Raw genomic sequence first — 11,364 nt, 5'->3', positions numbered from 1 at the left:
TCTCTGCCTACTTATGATCTCTGTCTGTCAAATAAATAAACAAAAATCTTAAAAAAAAAAAAAAAAAAAAAGAAAGGAAGGAAGGAAGAAAGAAAGAAAGAAAGAAAGAAAGAAAGAAAGAAAGAAAGAAAGAAAGAAAGAAATCTGGCTCTTCCAGAAAGGAAGGACAGCTTAATGAACACTTGGGAGTAAATGGCATTTGCACTCAGGATTGGTACAGAGAATATTTATTTGGGTATGAGGGGAGCTGGATTCAAGTCTTAGCTCAACCAGTAACAAGCTATGTGGCCTTGAGAGAGGGTTTCACCGCTCTGATCTCAGTTTCCTTTTCTGTAGGTCAAGAAGTGGACTGCACCCTGTGCTCTGTCCACCTACAGATAAGATGCCTGGAAAATACAGTGCTGTAGGTTGACCTTTCTCTTTTCTCCATATGACCTTAGGCCTCTGTGCTGGTCCTGGAAAAGGTCACCAGGCAATGGGGAAGACTGGGCCGGGGGAAGGGGTGGCCTCTATCACTCAGCTGATCACCAGGTGACTGTCCCCAGTCCATTCTATTATTCTAGTTAGAGTAGAAATTGGACATTCATACTGACACCCAGGCTCAACCTTTTCTCGTATTGGGGGTCAATCTTGTTTCATAATAATAGGTTTCTCCCTAAGGCAGATATACAGATGTTGACAGATGATAAGCAAACCATCGAAAGCGAAAACAAGCACAGATCTCAAATCTATCAAATGATAGGTGGACTTTTGACCAGAAACCATTAAGGACAGGATAATGGTCTCACTTTCCACAATACGACCCCTCCCCCCCCACACATCTTCACCTTAACCTTAGCAAGGGAAACTAACATAGACCTTTAGTGCTTCTTGCCAAGGAGCCGCAGCCCCAGCTTATTTGCCTCCCGCATTCCCCAAAAGTAAAATCATGTATACCTGACAACAATCAGAGTGCCATCAGATCCTTCAAAATTTTCCAAGGATCTCCAGGGGCAGTATTTTAACCAAGGCTGTTCTATCAAAGGCCCTACCTAGAGTGCTGATCTTTGAACTGTCAAAAGAAATAATCAAAACCCCTTTATTTTCATAAGAACGTATAACATTTGTACTTTTAACATTAAGTCCCAATAACACATATAGTACTACCTCCTGTTCCTGTGAAGAAAAATTAGTGGATGAGTTACCCAGCACTTGTATATAGTCAGAGTCAAAGAGATGAAAATAACTAATTGCTACAAATGTCAACTTTCGATGTCAAAGGCTCTGTCTTGAAGACTTCAACTTGAAGTAGAAAAATAAGTTTTTTTTTTCTTGTTTTCAAAATGTCAGCCTATTTTCATTCCTACATTATTTTTTTTTTAAAGATTTTATTTATTTATTTGACAGAGAGAAATCACAAGTAGATGGAGAGGCAGGCAGAGAGAGAGAGAGGGAAGCAGGCTCCCTGCTGAGCAGAGAGCCCGATACGGGACTCGATCCCAGGACCCTGAGATCATGACCTGAGCCGAAGGCAGCGGCTTAACCCACTGAGCCACCCAGGCGCCCCCTACATTATTTTTTAAAGATAGCAAACAGAGAGTAGGCTTCTCTGGGGAGGAAATGTAAGCATTTTAGTACCAGATGTCCCCGGTCAGTTTTATTGGGGGGTTCAAAGCTTGGTGTGTCATCTTGCATTAAAAATAGCTGCTTTAAAAGCTGTGTATACCAAAGTTTATAGTGTAATATGAAAATAAGGTAATAAATTTGTCAAGGAAAAGAAAAACGGCAGGAGAATAGTGTGCCAGTGAGAAGGCGGATGAATGAGCCAATGTTGCAAGGAAGGAAAACCAATTCAGGAAAGTCTCCTCCCCTGCCCAGAGGAGCATTTCCCCTACATTTTCCTAATGCGATCACCATTTGCAGGAGAGAGTTACCTCCACGCTTTTCCAATTTCACTTTCTAAAAAGGCCTTGCGCTTCGTCTTTTCTGCATCCTGGGTCCTGTTAATTTGGAGCGCTTCAGAGAAATGGTGTCTGTTCTCCTTAAATTCATGCTCATAGAAGCTACTCCGTCATTGGCACCTTCCTTAAGCCACAGAGTGCTGTGGAAAGCAGGAGGAGCTGGTGGCGGCGTAGCTTGAATTCTGGCCTGAGCGCTGCTGGGTGACCCGAAGCAGGTGCTTTCACCTCTCCATGGGGGCACTGCCCTCCGCACAATGCTAGGGGTGGCTGGGATGACCTGTTAGTGCTCTCCCAGCCTGACGTCCTCTGATTCAGTGACTGGCTCTGTACTCGGGAGACACCCGATAAATGAATGCTGGGCTGATGGGGCTACGTGAGCCGCTTCTCCCTTCCTTCCAGCCTTGGTTCCTGTTGGGGGGGTGAGCCATGAGGTTTTGCTTGGAGGTGGTGCACCCTTCAGTGGCATGTGGGGAGCACAATAAACTGGAGGGCGGCATAAGAAGGGTGTGATGAGGCACAAGGGGAAATCTGCGTGCCCAGCTGGAAGTGCTTTTGATTTCAGCCGCCCGGCTTCCTCCCTGAAGGGCTCCCTCCAATCCTTTCTTTACCAAAAGGTCTTAGTGCATGGCAGAAAGGGAAGGGGCAGGAAAGGGGAGGAAGGGGGAGGAAGGGGGAGGGGATGCAGATGGAGGGCCTGTGATTCTGGAAAAGGAAAAGCAGGAAGAGCCGATGGCCGGTTGGGAATCTGATGCTTCCGGTGTTTTGGGTTCTCACCAGATTTCAGTGCCCACCTTACCATCACGGGGATCAGCCCTGCTCTCTCAGAATCACAGAGCCTTGGGGCCACAGAAAGCTCCTGCTTCTACCCCCTCATGTTATAGAGAGGAAGTGAGGCTCTAAAAGAAATGACCGGTCCATCAAGAATGAGACCTTCAAGGAGAGGCCAGTGCTGCCTTCAGAGAGGTTGAGTGACTTTCCCAAGAACACAGAGCCAAATGCGTGACCTGGGGAGAGGGCAAATATTAAATCTTGGGTTAATTCCTAAAATGGCAAACAGAATTGACTTCAAAGAGAAGACTTGGCTCATCTGCCCAAAAAGCTCATGATAATTGAGGCTTTCCACCATGGTGAGGACGGAAACGCTGTCCTTAGACTAAAAGCCAAGGACTGCGCCCCCATCTGGCGCAGGAGCTCTAATAGTGAAGTACACAGTCAACAGGCTCATGATCGCACTTAATACCAAGGGGAACACGGAAAGGCTGAGTGAAAGGACAAGCAGAACAAGTAGCTCTTAGGTGAACTCTAGTCCGCAGAATGAATGAAGCCAAGCTGCTTGCAGTTTCACGGCCGCCAGGGGCCATGGGTGCTAAGTGCCCCTGACCTTCCAGATGATTTTGTTTTAGTCTCCAGTGTCAGGATAAATAGAATAGAATTGCACACATTCTTTTGAAGTCTGTAATCAACCCTAGAATATCAAGAGTTGGAAAACAGTTATAGAGCAAAGCAAAATGTTGTTTTTTCTTCATTTCAAAATGAAATTGACTTTCTTTGCTCATGGTTCTCCCACAGCTGCCCAGTGTTTTGGAAAGTGGCTCAGGGGTGGGCTTCCTCCACTGACCTCTTGGCTCTGGACTGAGAAGCTGCAGTCAGACACTCAGCAGCTCTCCCTCCCAGAAGGAAGGATGCCCAGAGTCCTCCTGGGGATTGGCTGAGCCCCCGTGTGGGGGACAGTCAGAGTGGAGGAAAGAACAAGTGTCAGGACAGGCATGTAGGCAGAAGAGCGGCTCCCAAACTTACCCACCTCTGAATCCCTGAAACCTGTGAATGCGTTGCCTTACATGGCAAAAGGGACTCTGTGCACATCTAGTGATTAAAGTTAAGGACCTTGAGATGGGGAGATTATCCTGGATTATCCAGTGTCCCAATCTAATCCCACAAGACCTTAAAAGCAGAGAAACTTTCCCTGCTATCAGTCGGAGAAATATCGGACTGGAGAATGGTCAGGGATAGTCAACTGCTGGCTTTGAAGATGGAGGAAAGGAGCCATGAGCAAGGAATGCAAGCAGCCTCTAGAAGACAGAAAAGACAAGGAAATGGACCCACCCCTACCCCTACCCCAAAGCCTCCAGGAGGGACACAGCCCTTCCAGAGAGACCTACGACAGACATGACATGACCTCTGGAACTGTAAGGCTAAGGAGTGTTTAAGCCACTAGGTTTATGGTCATTTCTTGCCGCAGAAAGAGGAAACTATACATTCTGGCACATTCTCTTAAGACTGCAGCAAAGGAGGTGCGGGCAGGACTGGAGCCTGAGACACAGCTCCATGGGCTCAGTGCAATAAGGTCCTGACTTCACACTGGCATTACCTAGGGAGCTTTTAAAATGTTGATGCCCAGGTCCCATTCCAGACTTATGAAACCAGTATCTGGTAAATACCCAGGAGCCGATATTTTAGTGTGTAATTCCCTTCTGTTGCCAAGAGGTTAAGAGAGAGCTCAGCTTCCTACAAGTTGGTTCCTAGAGCCCAGATCCCTCCAATGTCTGCCCCGGTCTTCTTCTTGTGTCCCCCACTGCCTTTCCAGAAACTAACAGGATCTCAGAACAGCTGCCTGTCATCGGCTCTCTGGGGCCCAATGGCACAGACAGTGGTACCTCTATCCTCTGCTCCAAGAGACGGGCAGGTGAGCCCTTGAGCCACACTCCTCAGGCACACAGTCTCAAGGCTGAGTGAGCCATGAATAACATTTACCCAAAACTCCTGTGCTTTTTCTCTTCCTCCCCTCTGAGTCCTCCCGGAGGTACAGATAAAGCAAGGACTGCGCTAGGCTTCCACTCACCAGCTCCCCTTCCGCCTCCGCCTCCCACTGCCCGGGCTTATGGCAGGGCTCCCCTGAGATGGTCCTCCCTACACCCCTCGGTCCCTAGAACATTCTGCTAGAAAAGCCGATGGCCACCTCAGTGCACATTAGAACCACTTGGGGAGCTTTGGAAAGTCCCAATTCCCAGACCACACCTCAGTTCGATTAAATCAGAATTTCTGAGCGTGGGACGCAGGCATCGTTAAGTTTTGGAGCTCCCAGGCGATCCCATGGTGCAGGCGGGGCGGGTGGGCACAGCGATTCCCACGGGCCTGCACTGTCATCCGGTGACTCCTCCCCCCGCTCCTCCTCCTCCTCCCTTTCTCAGCCTTTCTCATGCCCTGTCCAGACTTCTCACGGGTTCTCCTCTGTCCTCTTACCGCTGGCAGCCCCCTGCTGATTCTCTTGATTCTTCCAGCATCGCCCCAAGGCATTGCTACTCCACGTGCGATCGATCCACGGTTTCAAATGGGAGGTTCTTAGAAAGGCAGACCCTCAGACCTCACTCTGGACTATAGAATCAGAACCTACATTTCCAATCTATCCCCGGGTGGTCGGGCCCAGGCCCAGGGTCAGGAAATGCCAGCCGCGGTGTCTGTTGCAGACATCCCGTGGTGCGGGGCTTCTGAGCCCTGTGACGCGGGTACAGACAAGTCTGTGTGTTCCAGGGTCTCTCTCAGATCACCACACAGCAGGTCCGCATTTCCCCCCCGCAGGAAATTATACAGGTTAATTTTCTACTTTTTGGTGGATGCATTGAATTCTTGTTATTAATTACAAAAAAAATTTCATCTAGAAACAAAATTTGATTATAAGACCCTGCTTCCCACCTCGGGTCCTAGGAAATGTAGGACCAGTGTCCTTTCCAAAGGGGCTAGTTGTACCAAGTCTCCAGCAGGTTGGCCCAGGCCACGGGGGTGGCTGGAGATGCTCGGTCCTCTGAGGGACTGGGGGCAAACTCATTTCATTCAGAGCCTGGCAATGCACTGAAGGAATGTGTCTGCCACCCAGCCTGCAGCTCCTGGCATGACCTTGGGTAGCCAAGGTCACCCTAGAGCATGCTCCTGATTCCACAGGCATGGTTCATCTCAGGGACTAAGCCCCTAAATCATCACATTTTAGCATTTAAGAAAATGAGAAGATTCAATATAGTCAGGTGATTTTATTGTAACCTCAGGTGATGCCTTGTGGGAGGAAACCATTTTGAAAAGCTGGCACTACAGGAGAGCTGAGCCATCAGTATGTCTCTGCTGGCAGAGAACTTGTGTGAGAGGCTCACACAGTGTAGCTCCAAGTACCTGGGCTAACACAGGAGCCCCTGGGGCTTTAACTGAAGGGGCCGTAGAAGTCTTCCAGACTCCAGAGCTTCCCCAACTTTGCTAAGCATAGGATTCACCTGGATCCCTTGTTTAAAACAAACAAACAAAGATGCCCACCTCCAGTATAGACCTACCGATGAGAGCTGCTGCCAGGATGAGATCTGGTGTCTCAAGACTTGAACAGGTGCCTCAGGTGAATTTTACCTTCAGGGAGGCCTGGACACAATGACATCTGTCCCTGTGCCCTGTTCCCCAGGTGCCGAGCTTTCCTCAGGATCACAAGGGACCATTTCTGACAGGCATTCTTCTTGCTTCTTAACGCTCACAGGGGAGTCATTTCCTGTTGCATCAAACAGTACAATTGGTTCTTTCCTCCTTGAGCTATAGAACTTCATTTGCTTTCTTCTCTTAGTTTCAAAGGAAATCACTGATATCGCTGAGGGGAAGAAAAAGGTTTTCCTTTATTGAGATCTTATAGTAAAATTATAAATTAGACGTTTGTTTAGATAGAAATATAGCTGAACTTTTTAACTAGTCTCTGTCTCTGAAAAGGAACCTGGCGAGGGTGTCAGGCCACCAGCCCTTAGACCCTGAAAAAGGATACACACACCCATGTGTTCTGGTACCAAGAGCTGCTCCAGTTTTTAGTTACAAATGTATCATTCATTCCTATGATTTAATTTCAATTTAACAAAGATTTATTGAATGTTTACCATGCACTAAGCTCTATGTCATTTGCAGGGGATACAATGTAAAATTCTTCTAAGTGGTTTGATTACATTTGTCTGTAAGTCCCTTGATGAATGGCTCAGTAGCTTTGCCCCTCCCTAATAATTTTAGCAACAGGAGAGTTTCAGAGATCCTCTGAAACTGTTGAGGGTGGGCACACTTTGGGTCTCCCAATAAAAATAAATCAACAAATGTGATAGAGATTGTGTTCGTTAGGACTTCACCATCTAGTAAGGGAGGCAATATTTTTAAAAGAAATAACATTAAATAAAATTAAAAGCATCTATTCATTGGGTATATGAATAGCTCATCTGTCTGTCTCGGTAGATGGATTCATCCATCTCTGTGATGTAATAAAGGAAGACAAAGATCAGTGTGGAGCTGAGAAACAGAGTGTTCAACTCCAGGAAGGGTGATCCAAGAAAGGAGAGGACATTTGAGCTTTCTCCATTTATTTATCCCATAATTACCTATTTAATCCCCTGTATGCTAAATACAAGGGATAGGAAACACTAAGACAGGGAGCCTGTTCTCAAATAGGTAACAGTCGATCTTCATGACTTGTGGCTTCCATATTTGCAAGCAAATTCTCAAGGCACGTGTAGAGCCATCTGCAGACTAGCACAGCAAGGGGATGGGATTTGAGCTGCTTGACCCACAGTCCCAGCCAAGGTCGAACAGGGCAATGCCCTGCCTTCCTGCTTCAGCAGCCCTACTGTGAACAAGTCTCTTCGTTGCAATCTATTTAGCGCCACGTTTTTCCTATTTTTGTGCTTTCCATTGATGATTTCACTATTTTAAATGGCCCCCAAGTATACTGCTGGAATGCTTTCAAGTCTTACAAGCACAAGAATGGCTAGGAGGTGCTTATGGAGAAACAGCCCCTACTCAGTAAGTTTTCTTCAGGCATGAGTTCAATGTCAATGAACCAATGATTCGGTGCTTTCCGAAAAGGAAAGGAAGATCACTGATCTGTATGTGATTCTGCTCTGGAAAGTGACAAAGTAATAACTAGAATGCCTGATGAAGCTACGAAAAAGTAGGTGAACTTATGAATTCATGAAGTGACAACTGATGTGAAAAAAACAAAACAAAACAAAACGCAATGGATGGCATTGTGAGGCTAAGAGCCGAAGAAATTTATAGTGATATTACCTAGGGTCAGAAAGCTGTTAAACCGTTCTCAGCTGCTGTATTATTAAACAGAAATATTGCATGTGATTATTTATAAGAAATATACATTAAGTTAGGTGTCTTCCAACAAAAATGTACATAAAACAAGTTTAATATATCGACATACTGATGAAAATGTCATGACTAGAGGCCCACAGGAACCTAAGCTAGTACTTCCCCTAGGAGCAGTGGCTCAGTATTTGCTAATTTGATGTTTGCAGCAACTTTATAGAACGTAACTACTGCAAATAAGGAGACTGGGCTGTATATGCAGTACAGGAAAGAGACAGGTAATCGATTGCTCTGCAAAGTGATCAATATTAAGACAGCCTTCTGAGCAGCATTCCAGAGAATGCCACAGATGTGACTAAGTGACTAAATTCGACATTTAAATACATTTTTCTGGAAAAACTTTGGGAAAAAAATAATATTTTTGTTTTTTAAGTTATTTGTGTATGAGCAACCCCTTATGATTAGCTATGATTTCTTCACAATCATCAGACAGACTCAGGGAATCTTGCAAGGGACAAAATCTAGCCCACAGATCATTTTCAAATGTATAAAGTTTTATGAGTTAATATTTTATAATGAATGAAGTGGATATTGTGTTATGTTTAGTAGACAATTACATACTTACTATTAACAATATCAATAACTATTAACAATACATACTTACAATTAATATCAATTTTGCAATTTTTCATTTTACAGCCAATAATATATTGTTTGTTTTGGCTCGACTCATACTTTATTTTTTAGGCCCCCAAAAGCTTATATTCCTTAGTCACCAAGGGAGGATCAAGACTTTGGCTACTCTGAAGCTTATGTACTTCGAGGGTCCCTTTAAGAAAAAGGGCACAAAATTACAAATACAAAATTAGGCCCCTTGGAAGAGGTATTCTTAGCTCCCAGGTTAATTTGCCTCTGATCAGCATGACCGCTTATTGAATAAATGGTCCCCTGCACAGGCTGCTCTGGGAAGACCATTTAGGAAGCTATAGCAATAGCTCAAGAAGGTAAAGATGGAATCCTGGAAAGGATGCGAGAGAGACGAGAAATATTTAAGAGGCTGGTCTGACAGGTTATGGCATATGATGAAGAAGGTCTCAGAAGGCAACCAGAGGATGCATTCTGCGAGATGACAGTGAGTCAGGGTGAGGAAGGAATGCAGAAGGGAATATGGGTGGTTGGATGGAATCGATCCAGAAGATACCACTTCAGTATTGGAAATATCAAACCTGAGGTGGTTGTGGACCACTTCCAGGCACCACCCAGTGCATTCTGGTTGGAGATGGATGGGAGTCATTTTACGTCTATCTGGGGTTCAAGAGCGAGGACCCGCCAGTGTGCGCTGGACAGCTGTTGGCGATGTGAGCGTCTCTGAAGCCCAGGAGACTGAAGTCGCTGAGCTCTCCCATGAAGTGCACGCACTGAAGAGGGAGGCATGAGGGAGATACACCCTGGACAGTGCCAGCATTAGAGGCAGAGATGCACAGAAGAAAGAAGAAATGTGTGTTCCTTCAGTACCATTCACTGAGAGCCTGCAGGTGCTATGCACTTGTGTAAGGTGGTGTGGGTTAGAGAAGCAGAGTCAGGTGCGGAGGCTTTCAGTGGGGGAAGGGCAGGCGGCAGGGAGCTGGAGCTGGAGGGTGGGCACACTTTGGGTCTTCCAGATGTGAGGGGATTGATGAGCAAGGACACAAAGCTAGAAAACCAGGAGATAGCAGCTCTTTCTGCCTAGAATATAGGCTATCCTGAGAGAATTGGGAGGGGGTTGGAGAGAGAGTCTGAGACAGCACCATATGAACATGATGGGTTGGAATTAAATTATGGATGGGACTTTTTTAAAGAATGGGAGCCTCTGATGATTTTTGAGCCAAGGAAGAGTTGTTGGTGGTGTTTTAGAAGATATGCATACAGTTGGCTTAGAAGAGACCAAATAGAGACTCTTACAATAGAAACAGCAAGGAGTAGGGTGCCTGAACTCAGAGGGTCACTGCAGACATTCAGAGGAAGGATAAAAGCAAGTGATGGTGGACAGAGGGACCTACAAGGACCCAGAGTCCCCAGGATGAGCAAAGATGGACTCCAGGTTCTGAGCCTTGATGGCTAGGGGCCAAGTTCAGCATTCACTGATATTGATCTGTAAAGAGTATGAACCTGAAAGCCCTTGAGTCTTTGAAGAAGGAAGGAAAGAAAATATAAGTGTGAAAGCAATAGAGCTCCTTCTCTGTGATTTCTCTTCCCTGTGACATGAACAGGGGTTGTGTTACTAAGACCCCTGTTCATGAGGCTTTACCCTGCTCACAGACTGAGGGGAAGGTCAGGCTCAGCTAACACACCCACGTTTCCCCATTCTGTAGTCGGCTTTGTCATTGTTGTTTGTCTTTGTTGAATCCTTAGTTTTCATCTGGTAGCATTTCATCTGGTTGGGTTTGGCCCCAACACCCATCTCCCTGAGCTTCTCTTAAACTTTCCTTGTCTTCCCCGAAGGGAGCCAGTCCTTGCAGGTTCTAGTCCCCTCTCACAGAGATAAGCATGCCTGCTGGGCATTTCACTTTGGTTTTGTCCACGACCCACCCTTTGTCCCTCATATTTACTAATAACGTGGAGGACAGAGGGTCACACTTCCAGCTTCCAGGAGTTCTATTCCCATAGAGATCACCTGGAGATAGCCGGAAAATTCAGAAAGTGGGGATGGAGCAGGGGAGGAAGTGGGGAGAGAGGCAGAAGATGTCTCCTCTCAGTCCTAGGGATCTGGCCTCCTGGTGACCACACGGCCAGGTTCCCCAAAGGACTTGCTAAGAATCCACTGCAGGTCCCCTTGGGTTTGCCACCTAAACTGCCTAAAGGCGCTTCTCCCAAGAATACTCCTGGTGTTTGTGGAAAGGTGCTTCTCCCAAGATCTACTCCTGGTGTTTGTGGAAAGGCTGCTTTTAAAAGTCTTTACCCTCACACAAAAAAATAAATAAATAAATAAAAGAAAGAAAGAAAAAAAAGAAAAGAAAAGAGGGGGTGGGGACACTTGGGTGGCTCAGTCGGTGACATAGCCCACTCTGAATCTCAGCTCAGGTCTAAATCTCAGCGTGGTGAGGTCAAGCCCCACATTGGACTCCACACAGGGTGTGGAGGCTACTTTTTAGAAAGAGGCTTCTCCCTTCCCTTGAAGGCTTAGTCACCCGCAGGTATAACCTGCTACGTAATGTGCACAGCCCTATTTGCAAACATTACGGATTTCAAGATGGCAGCATCAGAACAGGGAACCACGTGCACGCTCTTCTGGAGTGCAGGGTCCCGTGAGATCCTAGAGATCACCCTCACTCGAAGCCTCGCCCATGGCTAA

At 46.2% G+C, this 11,364-nt stretch overlaps 1 protein-coding gene across 4 annotated transcripts in view; it reads left to right on the top strand.

The window, feature by feature from the left end:
• Positions 1-11,364, top strand: part of VIT (vitrin) — a 103,102-nt gene that overhangs the window by 82,724 nt on the left and 9,014 nt on the right. The window lies entirely within an intron of this gene.

Source organism: Mustela nigripes, chromosome 7, assembly GCF_022355385.1.
Source record: "Mustela nigripes isolate SB6536 chromosome 7, MUSNIG.SB6536, whole genome shotgun sequence".
In the NCBI taxonomy this organism is placed as follows: domain Eukaryota; kingdom Metazoa; phylum Chordata; class Mammalia; order Carnivora; family Mustelidae; genus Mustela; species Mustela nigripes.
Note: the sequence above shows the minus strand (reverse complement) of the source record. Positions and strands in the feature narration are given on the sequence as shown.